The following is an 18,456-nucleotide window of genomic DNA, read 5'->3' as shown; positions in this document are numbered from 1 at the left end:
AGGGACTCCACAACAATCATCCAATTAACGTATAATAACACGTATCATAAAGGGACATAGAACTCAATGAGATAATCTCCCGGAGGAGTAAGATCAGGATCAGCAGAAGGAGCAGACGTAGTAGCTGGAGCAGGGGACGCCGCAGAGAAAGCACCAGGAACATCCTCAGCATGTGGGACGGGATCTGTGGATAGAACAGACTGAGACGGATGACCCGTCACCCAAGAGCTTACCAAATCCACTAACGTGTCCAGAGTCGCCTGCATCATAGACTGTCGATGGACCATGGTATCCATCATGGTGTGCAAGCTGGCTACCTCCATGGTCAGCTCCTCAAGGCGGGTATCGACAGTCTCCTCGAACGTCGGAGAAGCTGGCTTGGGGATATCCTCCTCAGCATCACCCACCGCAGGAACCAATGCCTATGCATCCGCCCAGTGGCAAGCCCTGGGTCCCTCACCAAGAGCACGCCCATTGCGCCATCAAACTCCCCCTGGACCACCCACTAAGCCCGTCTTCGTGAAGGAGCGTGAAGAAATTCGAGAGTAGGCAACAGTCATGGGCTCCAACTGTCCCCGAGAGACATCTATCTTTATGAACTCCAGCCAGTCAGTGATGAGATGACCGAAAGGCATGTGAATCATCTGCTGCACTGGCTGAGTAAAATGAATGATGCAATGAAATATGTTCAGAGCGATGTTGATGTCAAGGGAATATCGAATGGCATATAATGCAAACATGTGAGGGGGTCGAAGTGTCACGCCCCAGGTAGTCCCTGCCAGAAGAAATTTCGGCAGCATCTCCCCTATACGGGTGACAATATGAATCCAGAATACATATATCTATACCTAGGCCACACAAAGCCGGAACAATATACACAAATAGTAAACAATCCACGCAGTTATATTCAATATTTCCACACAGATATAATATGAACAATCCACGCAGTTATATTCAATATTTCCACACAGATATAATATGAACAATCCACGCAGTTATATAAAGAAAGAATAATATAGAATTTTGAAGATATATGTAAACATCCTACTCCACTACAACGAAGAAAGACAAAATCTACGAAGTAATGAAAATATATCCGCAGCGGAAAACCAAAAGTAGTAAACCCAAGTGTTCGATATAAAGTCCACAACACAAAACCCACATCACAAGTATATAAGATGCAAAAACAAAACAGATCCCGACAACAGGAAATCCTCGCGATAAATGGGCTAGCGACTGGAATCTCTCCTGACGGCCTCAACCTGAAAAATAGTAACAACGGGGTGAGTTCAAAGAACTCAGCAGGTAATCCAATAGATATGTACAACAACATATAACTACTAGCAATATCCTAAGGTACAGTCTCCTAAACCATAGGATCTATAGTACAGTTTCCTAACAGTACAATCTACGGTATAATCTCCTAACAGTATAACAGATATGCATAGCTGAAATGAACTGTAATATCCAGCGATAGACATAAAGTATAGTCTATAGCAAGAATAATAATAAAATGCATAACTGAAATAAACTGTACTCACCTGCGAGGCTTGGGCAACTGACTGTGAACATACAGAGATAAAAATAGTCAGAGCAAATAAGCATGTATCCTGTATGCATGTCAATCATATGCAATCACCAAAATGCATCATCCAATATGCAACAATCACAATAAATACAATCTGCGCATATGATGAAATATGACATGGTCACCCCTGTCAGCCAGTCAGTCACCTCACACACAATGGTGAGACCGAGTGGGTAGGGCTGTGACACCGTGCACTCTGCCATCACTGCCCCTGAAGAGTGACCGAGTGGACGGGATGCTGTCGGAGTACACTTATCCTCCTACCTCAAATATAGTGAGGGAGCGCAAGACTCTCATCTCCCGGTACGCGATGACGGAGAGGGATCCCTGCCTGCTACCACGCTGCAGTCACACTACTCATGAGCGGACCAGCGGAGCACTACAGAGCTAACTACCATACACACCCTAGTGCTGTGCCATTACCCATGAGTGGACACGTTGTGTGCAGGCCCATGTAGCCGGCCGACGAGCTCAACAATAATGGAGTCGTCAATCGCCCAGCATGCAATCATGCGATATGGTGCATGCGACTACAATATGACATGCCTGAACAAAGCCTCCTCCATATATGTGCGTGCCAAAAAGGTAAACACATATAAATATAACCATGATATACGCAGCATAGATCCAACAACATATAACAAGTATCTACAGTAATTGATCCAGTGGAAATAACACTAAATGTATCTATCCATCTCCATAACATACATAAACATAGCAAAAGGTAAAAATCAACCAATTCTAAAGTACAACAACTAACAGAAGAAGCATGTGATAGGTATCAACTAAGCTAAGACCAGGGAAGAAATAAATCTACCATCTACCACTAGTAATTATATATAAACTATACATATCATAATACAGTATCAAAAGATAAGTCAAAGGGTACCCGCCTCAAATAGCAGGTAGTATCACGCCAAATCCAACGTTGAGACGTCTGTCTCGAATCAGAGTCCTGTGTCAAACAATATATATATTTTATTTAGCTAAATCCAAATGAATAGCTAAATAAAAATCCCTCAACTAAATTAAAGCAAAACCCTAATCACATAACCTCAATCTACATAATTAAATCTAATGGTTAATTAGGATTAGTTACATAATCCCTAATCACCAATTAGATTAGAAATCCAACGGTTGACTAGGGTTAATTAACTTAACCCTAATCATTCCATTAGATCAATATAAACAAATAAATCTAAACATAATCACTAACCATCTAGTAATCATGTAATCCAAATCATACCTAAATCTACACATAAACCTAATTCAATTCTACACACGATCAAGTAATACAACCATAATCCACATGTATCAAAATCCCTACACATACCTCGATTCACAGCCCCTGTTGATTGCTGGATCAAGGAATGCTGCTGGAAATCACCTCACTGATCCAAAACCTTTGTCAACAGCACAGCAACAGAACCTCACTGCTCTAATCAAGTTGCTGTTGAAACAAGATGCTGCTGGAGGGAGGTTCTGCCGAAACCCAGGTGAGCTGCTGGATCAAAGAAACCACAGCACACAAATTAAAATCCACAAACAGATCCTCACAGGAATCAAATGGATCAAAGCAGTGATTACCTAATCTTACCTCACTGATCGGATCAAGATTGGAATCAAGCCGAAAGATTACTGATCCAGCACAACTCCTCTGGTCTCTACCCGAAAACCCAAGCACAACTCACTGATCCCCTCCAATCCGTGACCTAATTCAGTCGCCAAGAAGAAGAAGAGAAGGTGCGTTGGTGACCTAGGGCTATGAGCTCGCAGGTGATTGGAATCGGTGGCGTCGCCGGCAACACCGGGAGGAGAAAGAGATCCATGCTCTCACCTAAGACTGGAGAAGGTCATCCACGATCGGATCTATACCGACGTCTGCTCCCCTAGGTCGACGGCAAAGTCGGGATGGTGAAGCTTCGGCGACGATCGAAGGCGATCGGAAAGAAGAAGAAAGGATCGGGCAGGAGAAGGGACTTTGGCTAGGTATGAGCGTACTGGTCGATGCCGGCAGAAAGATCACCGGAGCTGGAAACCCTAATCCCATGGCATCGCTCGTCCGCGAGAGAGAGCACAGAGGAGGAAGGGAGAGCGCATGGGGTCAGGGAAGGAAAAGGGTGGTTCGGCGTTTTAGGGAAAGGCTCGGCGTTTAGAAGAGAATAAGAAAAGGAATTTTAAAATAAAAACTTTTCCTCACTTAAACGGGTATCCCAAACAGGCTTTATCCGTGCCCGCCGATCGATCCCCTCAAAACCCATTGTACGAACTCCGAAAAATCCCCAGAAAATTTCTAAAAATTTCGGAAAATTTTATAAGGCTATTTTCCAAATAACCCTATTAATTAAATTTTTCCAAGATCTCACATCCTCCCCTACTAATAAAAATTTGGTCCCCAAATTTCGCTATACCCAACAGCAAACACTAGGATATAACCAAATAGTATAAATGCTGAAAGAAACTCTAACCCACATATCTCAAGTAAAAAGATGAGGGTATCGAGCTCGGATCGTATCTTCCAACTCCCAAGTAGCCTCCTCGTCCGAATGATGCTGTCATCCGACTTTAACCAGCCGGACAGTCTTGTTCCGCAGCTTACGCTCTCTGTGGTCCAAAATCCGTACCAGAACCTCCTCGTAAGTAACGTCAAGCTGAATGGGAACTGATATATCTGACAGAACATGTGCTGGGTCGGATACGTATCTCCTCAGCATAGATACATGGAATACATCGTGAATGCCTGCTAGAGATGGTGGTAGCATCAAACGGTAAGCTACTGCTCCAATCCTCTCCAAGATCTGGAATGGCCCAATATATCGTGGAGCTAACTTACCTCGAAGACCAAATCTCTTCACCCCTTTCGTGGGTGAAACTCTCAGAAATACATGATCACCAATGGAGAACTCCAAGGGTCTCCGTCTCTGATTAGCATAACTCTTCTGACGGTCCTGAGCCTCAGACATCCTCCGTCTGATAGTGAGAACTAACTCTGCATCCTGCTGAGCTCTCTGAGGTCCTATCAGTTGGGCCTCCCCAACCTCCTCCCAAAGGATGGGTGTCCGACACGGTTTACTATACAACGCCTTAAACGGTGCCATCTGGATAGCCGAATGATAGCTGTTGTTGTAGGTGAACTCCACTTATGGCAGGTGGTCCTCCCAACTGCCTCCGATATCCATAACGCAAGACCTCAGTAAGTCCTCCAATGTCTGAATAGTCCGCTCTGACTGCCCATCTGTCTGCGGATGGAATGTCGTACTGAAACGAAGCTGTGTGCCCAAGGCCTGCTGCAAACTCTGCCAGAATCGGGACGTGAACCGTGGGTCTCTATCAGATATAATGCTCAACGGAACTCCATGCAATCTGATAATCTCTCGACAATATAACTCAGCTAATCGATCCAGAGAATCAGTCTTCCGGATCGCTAAAAAGTGTGCGGATTTGGTTAATCGGTCAACGATTACCCAAATCGCATCATGGCCTCGTCGAGTCCTAGGCAATCCTACCACAAAATCCATAGTAATATGCTCCCACTTCCACTCGGGAATAGGGATCCTCTGAAGTAAACCAGCAGGTCTCTGGTGCTCAGCCTTCACCTGCTGACAGACAAGACATCTAGCTACAAAATCTGCAATGTCTTTCTTCATACCGTTCCACCAATAAGAACGCCTCAAATCACGATACATACGGGTCCCACCTGGGTGGATAGCAAATCTAGAACGATGAGCCTCCTGAAGTAACTCCTCCATGACCGGGTGAGACTGAGGTACACATAATCTACCTCGAAAATAAATAATCCCCTCGTCATCTCGTGTAAACTCGGTCTGCTGTCCGGAAGCTATCTGGCTACTAATGAACTGTAACTGCTGATCTCCGCCATGGGCCTCTCGAATCCTCATCCTGATCGACGACTGAACAACCGTAGTAACAAGAATACCCTGCTCTGTCCGTCCCTGCTCGTCAAGGCCCAACTCGGAGAATCCCTGAATCAAGTCCGAGACTAAAACTCGATGACAAGCTAAAGTCCCTCTGGACTTCCTGCTAAGTGCATCAGCAACCACATTAGCTTTACCCGGATGGTAGCTAATAGTACAATCATAATCCTTCAGGAACTCCATCCATCTCCTCTGTCGGAGATTGAGCTCCTTCTGTGTGAAAATATATTTGAGACTCTTATGATCAGTAAGAATCTCAAAATTAATACCATAAAGATGATGTCGCCAAATCTTCAAAGCAAAGATAATAGCGGCTAGCTCTAAATCATGTATTGGGTAGTTCTTCTCATGCTCCTTCAACTGACGAGAAGTATAAGAGACTACCCTGTCATGCTGCATCAAAACAGCGCCCAATCCCTGAAGAGATGCGTCTGTGTAAAGTATGAATCCGTCATCACCAGAAGGTAAAACCAAGACTGGTGCTGATACTAATCTCTGCTTCAGCTCCTGGAAGCTGGTCTCACAAGCCTCTGACTACGTGAACGTCACACCTTTCCTAGTCAGATGTGTCAATGGCATAGCAATGCTGGAGAAACCCTCAACGAATCGTCGGTAATATCCAGCCAGTCCCAAGAAACTACGGATCTCCTGGACTGACTTCCACTTCTACCAGCTGGTGATAGCCTCGATCTTCTGAGGATCTACTGAAATACCTCGGCTGGACACCACGTGTCCCAGAAAACCAACTGAGGATAGCCAAAATGCACACTTGCTGAACTTCGCATATAGATGATGTCGTCGCAGAGTCTCCAAGACTATGCGAAGATGCTATACATGTTCCTCCTCGGAACGTGAATAGATCAATATGTCATCGATAAACACAATAACGAACTGATCTAGATACTCCAGAAAGATACGGTTCATCAAATCTATAAATACTGCTGGAGCATTGGTAAGCCCAAACGACATCACCAAAAACTCGTAATGTCCGTATCTGGTGCGAAATGTTGTCTTCTGAATATCAAAATCTCTAATTCTCAGCTGATGATATCCAGACCGCAGATCAATCTTAGAATACACTGATGTATCTCTGAGCTGATCAAATAAATCCTCAATCCATGACAAAGGGTACTTATTTCTGATAGTCCCTGCATTCAGCTGCCTATAATCAATGCACAACCTCAGAGTGTCATCCTTCTTCTTGACGAATAGTACAGGAGAACACTAAGGCAGAATATCGTGGGGTTCTTCACAAGGACACCGGAATGCTCCTGCCCATGCATGCCATATGCAACTGCTACAGGGGGAGTTGTCCTCTGCTGACGATGCGAAGATTGGGCTTTCGGCCCACCTCGCTGAGTCCCGGACTGACCAAACTGTCCTCCCGGAACAGAAATCCCAGAAGCTACATGCTGAGCCTTCAGCGAACAATCTCGGCTCAAGTGCCCAGGCAGTTTACAATAATAGCAAACTGACTGTCCCAGGGTGCATGCAGAGGTGATGTGATCTCGAGACCCGCATCGGGTGCAGTGAGAGTCACCGGTGGACTATTTCTGATTCTGCTGAGCAGATCGGAAACGTCCAGATAAATATCGTCCTGACTTCTGCTGGATCTGTCCGGAAGTCCGATCAGTCTGCTTCCTCTTCTTGTTTGCATTCACTCTCTGATGAGCAGACTCAATCATAAGAGTTCTATCCAGTGCCTTTGCGTATGATGAACTACCAAAACCGGCAATCTTCACCTGAAGATGCCCGTCCAGTCCTTGGACAAACTAAAGCATACGAGATCTATCCTCGACAACTAACTGAAGACAGAATCTAGCCAACCGATTAAATTCGGCATTATACTCCATCACTGAGCGGTTATTCTGTCGAAGACTCAGAAAATCCTGCCGACGTGTCATCTGATACGCGCGAGAAAAATACTGACTCTCAAATGCCTCCCTAACTCTCATCCAGGAAATATGCTGCTCGCCTATAATGGAGCGCTGTGTCCCACTAGATCTCTGCCCCACCTCGTAAGTGGTAAGCAGTCCGCTCAGCCTTCTCCCACTCGGAGCAGCCATATAAAAGAATGTCCGCTCTATAGACTCTATCCAAGATTGAGTCACGCTCGGATCAGTCTCCCCGTGAAATAGCGTAAATCGATCTTTTCACCGACTCCGCTAAGGCTGGGATCCGTGGCATTGCCACAACTATATCCGTAGATATCGCTACGGAACTGGACAGAACCACTAGAGCTGATCCTATGGGTGGTACTACTGGATAAGTTGGAGGAGGTACTACTAGTGCTGCTGCATAAACCGAGGTGGGTACTACTGGTGGAACTACAGGGTAGACATAAGTACTAAAAGTACAATGGGCAGTACCGGGTAAGAAGTAACCGGTACTACCGGTGTGGGTGCCTAGTATATAGTAACCGACACAGGTATCTGTAGTAATACCGACTACGTAGTAACAGGTATAGCTAGAGAGGGTGCCGAGTATACCGCGAGTACTGCTGATGGGGGAGGTGCCTGATATACCGACGGTGGTACCACTAGTGGTACAGTCGAGGTATGTACCTCTGAAGTCGGAACCGTCGGGGCCTGATAAGTAGATGTACCCACAATGTCCTGAGGAGTCTGCCCTTGACGGACAGGCTCAACCCTAGCAGACCTCTCTGAAGACTCTGTCTCAGGAGAATATATCGGCCTCTTTCGTGGTCGCCCACGTCTCGATACCGGAACACGTGTAGGTATCATATCTGAAAACAAAATGTTACCCAGATATCACTACAAGTATGAAAACTATAAAATTACCTAAGTTACCTATTTACCGTCTGGAGATGTCCTGTCACTGCTTAGCCCCAAATAGAATCAATAGATCATTGTCAAAATACCTCGGAATTCAGAAACGAGTAAGTCGACGAAAATCCGTACAAATCCAAAATACCGAGAAATGCTCACGAAAGTAAGCATCGTAAATCCGAAACCCGACAAGTAGGTATCGCAAAACTTTGCTCTGATACCAAATAAATTGGTATAAGATAAACCTCAAAAATCCGAAACGAAGAGCAAGTATCGTGTACCTTGCTCTGATACCAAAAGAATTGTCACGCCCCAGGTAGTCCCTGTCAGAAGAAATTTCGGCAGCATCTCCCCTGTACGGGTGACAATATGAATCAAGAATACATATATCTATACCTCGGCCACACACGGCCGGAACAATACACACAAATAGTAAACAATCCACGCAGTTATATTCAATATTTCCACACAGATATAATATGAACAATCCACGCAGTTATATAAAGAAAGAACGATATAGAATTTCGAAGATATATATAAACATCCTACTCCACTACAACGAAGAAAGATAAAATCCACGAAGTAATGAAAATATATCCGCAGCGGAAAACCAAAAGTAGTAAACCCAAGTGTTCGATATAAAGTCCACAACACAAAACCCACATCACAAGTATATAAGATGCAAAAACAAAACAGATCCCGACAACAGGAAATCCTCGCGATAAAGGGGCTAGCGACTGGAATCTCTCCTGACAGCCTCAACCTGAAAAATAGTAACAACGGGGTGAGTTCAAAGAACTCAGCAAGTAATCCAATAGATATGTACAGCAACATATAACTACTAGCAATATCCTAAGGTACAGTCTCCTAAACCATAGGATCTATAGTACAGTTTCCTAACAGTACAATCTACGGTACAATCTCCTAATAGTATAACAGATATGCATAGCTGACTTGAACTGTAATATCCAGCAATAGACATAAAGTATAGTCTATAGCAAGAATAATAATAAAATGCATAACTGAAATAAACTGTACTCACCTGCGAGGCTTGGGCAACTGACTGTGAACATACAGAGATAAAAATAGTCAGAGCAAATAAGCATGTATCCTGTATGCATGTCAATCATATGCAATCACCAAAATGCATCATCCAATATGCAACAATCACAATAAATACAATCTGCGCATATGATGAAATATGACATGGTCACCCCTGTCAGCCAGTCAGTCACCTCACACACAATGGTGAGACCGAGTGGGTAGGGCTGTGACACCGTGCACTCTGCCATCACTGCCCCTGAAGAGTGACCGAGTGGACGGGATGCTGTCGGAGTACACCTATCCTCCTACCTCAAATATAGTGAGGGAGCGCAAGACTCTCATCTCCCGGTACGCGATGACTACCCTAGTTCTAACTACATGGACCAGCGGAGCACTACAGAGCTAACTACCATACACACCCTAGTGTTGTGCCATTACCCATGAGTGGACACGTTGTGTGCAGGCCCATGTAGCCGGCCGACGAGCTCAACAATAATGGAGTCGTCAATCGCCCAGCATGCAATCATGCGATATGGTGCATGCGGCTACAATATGACATACCTGAACAAAGCCTCCTCCATATATGTGCGTGCCAAAAAGGTAAACACATATAAATATAACCATGATATACGCAGCATAGATCCAACAACATATAACAAGTATCTACAGTAACTGATCCAGTGGAAATAACACTAAATGTATCTATCCATCTCCATAACATACATAAACATAGCAAAAGGTAAAAATCATCCAATTCTAAAGTACAACAACTAATAGAAGAAGCATGTGATAGGTATCAACTAAGCTAAGACCAGGGAAGAAATAAATCTACCATCTACCACTAGTAATTATATATAAACTATACATATCATATGACAGTATCAAAAGATAAGTCAAAGGGTACCCGCCTCAAATAGCAGGTAGTATCACGCCAAATCCAACGTCGAGACGTCTGTCTCTAATCAGAGTCCTGTGTCAAACAATATATATATTTTATTTAGCTAAATCCAAATGAATATCTAAATAAAAATCCCTCAACTAAATTAAAGCAAAACCCTAATCACATAACCTCAATCTACATAATTAAATCTAATGGTTAAATCTATGTCGAATGGCATATAATGCAAACATGTGAGGGGGTCGAAGAGCGGCTAAAGCACGTGAGACAATGGGAAAGGGACAGTTAATGATCACCTTAAACAAAGCGGCGTTCTCAGCCGATAACTCAAGAGAAGAGAAGGTAGTGATCTGTGCATTTGGCCCGTCCGGACGAGGACGGCCAAAAAGGGACTGATGCATGGATGCAATGCTGAGATGCTCAAATGGTGGAGGAAACTCATCAGGAAATGTGGGATAAAAAATAAAATCATTTTCGGATGGTAGACACCCTAGAAAGGACTGAAGGAGCTCATAGAAAAGTCCAAACTCCACCTTGTAACGTGAGTACGATAGGTGATACCATCAGAAGTGTGCAAATTATTATAGAATTCAGAGACAAGACTCACATTGATATTCCTCTCACAAGATAACATTGACTCAAGTTTATAGTGCCTGAAAAGGGAATAGATATCAAAATAAGAGGAAGATCAACAGACCTAGGGGTTATTAGTTTGAAGGTATATTTACTAAAGGCCTACTGCATGGCAACATTAGGAAAGCGTTGATCATTGGGAGGTAATGGGCGTGATGGGGGAATGGATGATCCTTCGCCCAATTCACGAACTCTTTGTTTCTTCCTATTTGATAGCAAATGCAAAAGAACAAGAAATGGCAAATGAATATGCAGTGCAACAGAAAATGCAAGGAAGAAGACACAAAAAAAATGCAAGAATAGTGCGTGCATACAATGAAATGCATGAGGAAAAGGCAAGGCAACACATAAACACACACAAGACACATGTAGATTAGTCCACATATTAGAGCAAAAGGCAAAGAAAAATGACAAGAGTGTAAAGAAATGTACTTAGGGTTTTGAGTCCACATGGTGTGCGAGCGACGCGGAGACAAGGAAGAAGGGGCTGCCCTGTTTGCCAAGAGAGGAGGAGCGGAAGCAGGAGAAAGGTGGAAGAGCGCCCTTTGCCGAAGAAAACCGTCGGAGAGAACGGTCGATGCGGGCGGGAGAGTCGCTGGGAAAATCGCCCAGGTTAGGGCACAGAGCGAGTCGAAAGAGAGAAATGGAGGAAAGGAGAGTGGACTCAGGTCAACCGTGATTTAAGATGGGTTTTAAATTCCCAATCGATCAACAGATCGATTGAGAACAAGTGAATCGATCGGTCGATCGATTCACGAAGCTTCTGTGAGAATTGAACATGCGTCTCAATCGATCCATTGATCGATTCAAACGCGCTGAATCGATCCATTGATCGATTCAGATGCCCTCTGTGAAAATCAAAAACGCGTTCCAATCGATCCATTGATCGATTGAAACACTCTGAATCGATCCATTGATTGATTCAGATGCTCTCTGTGGTGAAACGCAAGCCTCTCAATCGATCAACCGATCGATTGGGAGGTCTAATATTACTGCACTTTCGAAAACTTTCAGATCCAAGTTTTTGAAATGCACAAACAAATGTACACTACTCTAAAAATCATGAAATTTTGTGTAGACATTATATATATATCATATTATCAAGGAAAAATAAAGTTTGACAAAATTTGACTCTTCTTAGCGAAGACTTACACAAAACTGAAGGTTGTCGAAAACTTCAATGAGTTGAGTAAGTACGTATCTAATTTTTCAATGATAACTCCCATCCAATAACAAACTTCAACCAAGGTTTCAAAAATAAGTTTTACACATATGGTAAATTTAAAATTTCCAATCATAATCGTAGGGCAACGTGCACATGATTTGTACACTTGCTTTCCCTATGATTGGACAAATGAATGTTTCATATGAAAATCATTTTTCTTGACCAAAATAATGCATCATAACAAGCATTATGACCAAGATAAATGTCTCTAACCTCTCACCCCCATCTAAATCATATTAAGAGGACAATCCTAGGTTTTTGTGAGAGGCAAAATTAAGGTGAAGAGAACTTAACAAGCTTTACCTATAAAGTGATCATGGAGGTAGTGATTTAATCAATACAACACATTCCCAATTCTCTTCTAAGAAAGCTAAATTCAACTTCGGGAAGAGGTTTAGTGAAGATATCGGATAAGTTTGATTTTGACTCAACATAATTTAAAATGATGTCACGTCGAGTCACATGATCACGAATAAAATGATGTTTAACCTCTATGTGTTTCGTTCTTGAATGATGGATGAGATTTTTGTTCAAGTTGATCATACTCACATTATCACAAAGAACTTGAACATCATTGTAGGTAAGCTTATAGTCCTCTAGAGTATGAGTCATCTACAATAATTGTGATACACACTCTCTCATAGCAATATATTCTGCTTCGGTTGTGGAGAGAGCTACACAATATTGTTTTCTACTAGACCAACTTACTAGAGAGGATCCTAGAAATTGACAACTACCACTAGTACTTTTGTGATCTAATTTGCATCCGGCATAATCGGAATCGGTATAGCCCACTAGGTCAAAAGTTTCGGTTCTAGGATACCAAAGACCAACATTTTGAGTTCCCTTAAGATATCGGAGAATTCGCTTAACGACACTCAAATGTGACTCCTTGGCGCAAGATTGATACCTTGCACATATACCTACAACAAAAAGTATATCGGGTCTACTAGCCGTGAGATAGAGAAGACTCCCTATAGCAGTACGATACACCTTGGAGTCAACCTCTTTCCCCTCAATGTCTTTATCCAATTTAGTACTAGTGGCCATGGGAGTAGATATTTCCTTTGCATTTTCCATTCCAAACTTCTTAAATATCTCTTTGACATATTTTGATTGATGAATGTAAATGCCCTCTTTTGTTTGCTTGGTTTGTAACCCTAGAAAGAATGTTAACTCGCCAACCAAACTCATTTCAAACTCACTCTCCATGTGACTAATGAATTCATTTAAAAAATATTTATTTGTGGAGCCACAAATAATGTCATCTACATATACTTGGGCCACAAACATATCATTACCACTATTTTTTAAGAATAATGTGGGATCAATTTTCCCTCGATGAAACCCTTTTTATACTAGAAATGTTGACAATCGTTCATACCAAGCTCGGGGAGCTTGTTTTAACCCATATAAGGCCTTTTTAAGTTTATATACATGATTTGGACACTCCAAATTCTCAAATTCCTGTGGTTGCTCAACATATACTTCTTCTTTTACAACACCATTTAAAAATACTGATTTTACATCCATTTGGTACAACTTGAACCCCTTGTGGGCGGCAAAGGCCAACATCATCCTAATAGACTCCAATCTAGCTACGGGTGCATAAGTTTCATCATAATCTAACCCTTCTACTTGATTGAAACCCCTAGCAACCAATCTAGCTTTGTTTCTCACAACTATCCCCTTATCATCAACACTACAATAAAAATGTTAAAAGACAACACCCCTACAATAACGGTTTTAAGAGAAAGCGTTGCGTATTTGCTCAAAGACAACGGTTTTTGCCAAAACCGTTGTCTTTGAATTCCCCATTAAATATAAAAGACAACGGTTTTGGGAAAACTGTTGTCATTGAGCGATTTTTTTGAATCAACAACACTTTTTACAACGATTTTATAAATCCGTTGTCTTTAAACGCTTTTTTAGCGGCTATGACGATAGTTTTGAAAAAACCGTTGTAATCGACTTTGGTCATTTTCCCCCTCACTGATTTGCTTTCCCTCGTTGTTTTCTTTTCGGCGCTATGTTTTCCCCTTTGTGTTCCCAAACCTAAGCCATTTTTCTTTCCCTCTCCTCATACAATCTCTTCACGGCTCCGCTAGATCTTCCTCCACGACGGTGTGCTCCTCTCGTTTCCTGGTGAGCGGGTTTCTGAGTTCGACGAGGCTCTTTGACCTTCCACTGCTACTTCTTTCGCTCGTAGAACCTTTTGATCAGACGAGGTGTATTTCTTCGCCAAATGTGACACTCCTACTCCGTCGATTCATAACCTAGGTCTTGTCTTATTTGGATTTGTGCTAGAGCCATAGTCAAGGTAGATTCATAACCTAGGTCTTGTATTCGTTCATAAATTTTGTCTCAAAAAATGAAACCTACTTTTGATTCCACTATGCTTGTATTTGCAAACGCAACATTCTCTTTTCTTCTTCTTTTTAGCTTTTGATTTGTTTCATCATGCCCTTTGCCTGTTCATATGTCAAAGTTTGTGGTGTTTGATCTCTGAAGGTGTCGATTTTAATCATCGATTTCTGTTTGTTATTCCAGATCCAGATATATCTATCGGCACTGATGCTACTCCATATGAGTATACAACATATCCCTCCCCTTGATATATATAAGAAGTTTCCTAGGAGCCTTGTGGTAATATTGCTCTGTTTCAGGCCAAAGCTTTCCGCTGCAGGAACAAAACCAAGAATTGGTTCTGATGATAAGGCAATGCTATATTAGGTTTAATGCAAAACTTGTCTGTTGAAGGATTGGGTCCACAATGGATAAGACCTGCACCACCGATGCTCCCAGTGTTAGATGGAGAAGTAAAAAATTTCACCTGAGACCTTGCGTGTTCAATTGTTTTCTCTACTGTTATTAATCTGCAAATTCTTGTACAGCTTATATGGCTCAATCTTGACAGCAATCATGAGCTTTTGTGGGATTATGGCATGTGTGCTGACACCAGTCGAGGGGCTGCAGTGAGAGATTTAATTGCTAAAGCATTAAAAGGCCCACTTGCACCTGCCCAACAAGAGGTCATGTTCTTTTTCACGCTAACTAGGTAGCATCTGTTGGTCATAGTGGCCAATATTTCAGCTGTGCTCTATGAACATTACTAGTTGTTTTCCCTTCACCTATGCCAACATTTTCTGTATTAATGAAACAATATGGCCTTTCTTTTTGTTTCTTCTTGCAACAATTTGTGTTAGAACTTGCAAAGGATGCGAAACTTGTCTATCACTGTGGACTTACTCCTTCAAAGCTACCGGTTTGCATTATTTTCATTATTATGTGATTTCTCATTTCAAATTTTGTGATGAGAATATATATGTTTTCTAGGATCTTGTTGAGCACAACCCACTTATAGCTGTTGAAGTTCTTTCAAAGTTGATGAATTCTCCTGAAATTTCAGAGTAAGATCTTTTGATATTTGTCAGTGATAAATATGTGGGTGCTATGCCTGTTTTTCTTATCAGAATTTGGTTGGCAGGTATTTCAGTGTTCTTGTGAATATGGAAATGAGTCTACACTCAATGGAAGCAGTCAACAGACTGACAACTGCAGTTAATCTACCAACTTAGTTTGTACACATGTACATCACTAATTGTATAGCATCATGTGAAAACATAAAGGTTCTTCTTCTTTCATTTTCAATGCTGTCACTTTTTGAAGGCATTGGTTTTGAATTACTAACTTATTACATGAAAAAAATCTATTTGTCTCTAAGCTGCATAGTATGATCATTTTCCTATAAAAACATTTTTAATTGCAAAATTGTATTTTTCTTAGTAGCTCTAAATGATTTGGCATAGTTGTCTTAGTGATGATAAGCTTGATTATTAAACAAAAAATTAAGATGAATTTATGGATTAGTCAGTCCAACGTCCTGCACATTCAATTGTGCTAGTGGTGATCAATTTTGATGATCGTTAGGGAAGTTCTTGACTTTTGTGCTTACATCCCTTTAGAAGGGAAACCTCGTTTCTTTTTTACCTTTAATTTTTGGAAGTTTGAATTGTTTGCCTTTTTTTTGCCACTGTGATCGTTTATTGTCAATCTCATCTTTTTTAGACTACATCCTTTCATTAAAATATCCATCTAAGAGACAGTAACAGTTGAAATTTGTTCCATTGTGCAAGTGATGATCAATTTTGATAATTGTTAGGGAAGTTCTTGACTTGTGTGCACCTACATCCCTTTAGAGGTGAAACTTCGTTTCTTTTTTACCTTTAATTTTTGGCAGTTTGAATTGTTTGCTTTTATTGCCACTGTGTTAGTTTATTGTCAGTCTCATCTTCTTTAGACTACTCCTTTCATTTAAACATTGTTCCATGCTTCATAGTTGCTTTTGCTTACTATACCTCTGTAAATTTTAGTTTTTCTAATCTAAAGTAAAGATTGTCAGCAGTTGTATTAGTTCTAGAATTTCTGAGTTTCCGCAGTTCTATGAATAAAGAAAAAAAAATCTTTGTTACATTTCGCGATTCTTTCACAGTTCATTTGTCCATTGCACTTATTTGTTTCAGCTAAAAAATTCTTAATTTTTAGGTGTATCTCTCATTTAGAATTCAATTTGTTGGGTAGCACCGAGACAACTATTGATACGTGAATCTAAGGGGACGGATACATTAAGCTTAATGCTCAGTTTTGGTTTTTCAGTGAAAGTTCTTATTTATGTTCATCTTATTCAATCATGTTTGTGATGCTGTATTTTCCACTTTGAACTACTGACATCTTAGCATGTATCCTCACCATCTTCATCAAACATGATGTATTTGTACTAACCATTTTGGGTTCAACTACACAGATCCCAATGAGACTAATGCCTAGTTTATTATTTCCATATTTGCCTTATCCAATCATCGTTGCCATTATAATCAACATTGTCGTCACTAAGCCAATATTTGTTTAAATTGTTTGGAGTTGGGTTGTGTTTGTCTGAATGATACAACTCATGATTATTAATAATATTAAAATCAATTAAATTATTTTTTATATTAATTGAATGTTTTCTTTGGCCTTGTACTCCATACACCTACTCTAATTGATAAAACTCTTAATTATAGATTGCTCACTTTTGAACATGCACTTCACTTGCATCTTAATATGCATGTTAGTGGAGCATACAGAATTTTTACTTCTACAATTTAGCTTGTTTTCCATTGTATTTTGCTATTTCAGTGCATGTTTTCATTTTAAGGGGCTATACCTTTTATAATGTTGGCAATTTGGTTCTTGAAGTCATTGTCTATTTCTAATGGCTGATAAATTCTAGCATTTTATGTTCTTTTCGATGGTCAGGACAAGTACATGCAAAACAGACTGGTGAGGTTGGTTTGTGTCTTTCTGCAAAGTCTTATCAAAAACAAGATAATCAACGGCAAGTTTACTTTTGTTTTTTTTACCATGCTTACATGCATTTCCAACTATTAATTTGTTTGGAGTAATCAAATGTGCTACAAATTTTTTATAATTATATGAAACTCTTTCCTTGAAGGGGGGCTTGGTGCAATATTAAAGTTGTTACCATGTGATCTAGATGTTCGAGTCGTGGAAATAACCACTTGTAATGTAAGATAAGACTGAATACAATAGACTTAGTGTTCCCTAGCTCTAGTTCTTTGTCTGGTGCCACATTGACTTGGCTTGGTGATTCAGGATGGAACTCATGAATCCAGTTGGAAAATAGATATATATCAGCATATTACTTATATTGCTCACGTTGTCGCAAGTTTATTTCAAGATGAGGCTACCTAATGGCTCTGATAACTAAATTCTAATTCTGTGAATTAAGATTCTATTCTATTCTATTCTGGGTGGATTATTTATTTTTATTGACACGTTTGTCTGTTTGTTGTGATATGCAGTTCGTGATCTCTTCATAGAAGTCCAGGCCTTATGCATTGAGTTCTCGCTCATCAGGGAGGCTGCTGGCCTGTTCAGACTTCTCAAGACTTTGGAGTGATCATACAAATTCAAATGTTGCTTTCTCCCCATTTTGCACATCCTGCCCAACACATTCTTGCCGAGTGTTTTGTGTTTTCTTCTTTCGTTCATGTACATATAAATTTGTTTTGGATTTAATGTAGTAAATATTTAGTTTGTATTGATGGTTTACTTATATTAAAATAAGATTAGTTATTTGGTATTAATGAACATTAAAGACAATAGTTAAAAATATTGTAAAAACTATGTAAACCACAACGGATTTTTTTTTTTTTGTAAAAAGTGATAAAAGACAACGGTTTTATCCGTTGTAAAATATATTAAAATTATATACCATAACAATTTATAACTGTTGTAAAAAAAACAAAACGAGTAAATATTATCTACCACAACGGTTTAAA

The 18,456-nt window shown here is 40.8% G+C and overlaps 1 pseudogene; it reads left to right on the top strand.

The window, feature by feature from the left end:
* The first annotated feature begins 320 nt into the window (after positions 1-320).
* On the top strand, positions 321-18,213 carry LOC121992483 (annotated as a pseudogene).
* Positions 18,214-18,456: the final 243 nt, after the last annotated feature.

Source organism: Zingiber officinale, chromosome 6B (genome assembly GCF_018446385.1).
Source record: "Zingiber officinale cultivar Zhangliang chromosome 6B, Zo_v1.1, whole genome shotgun sequence".
Taxonomy (NCBI): Eukaryota; Viridiplantae; Streptophyta; class Magnoliopsida; order Zingiberales; family Zingiberaceae; genus Zingiber; species Zingiber officinale.
Note: the sequence above shows the minus strand (reverse complement) of the source record. Positions and strands in the feature narration are given on the sequence as shown.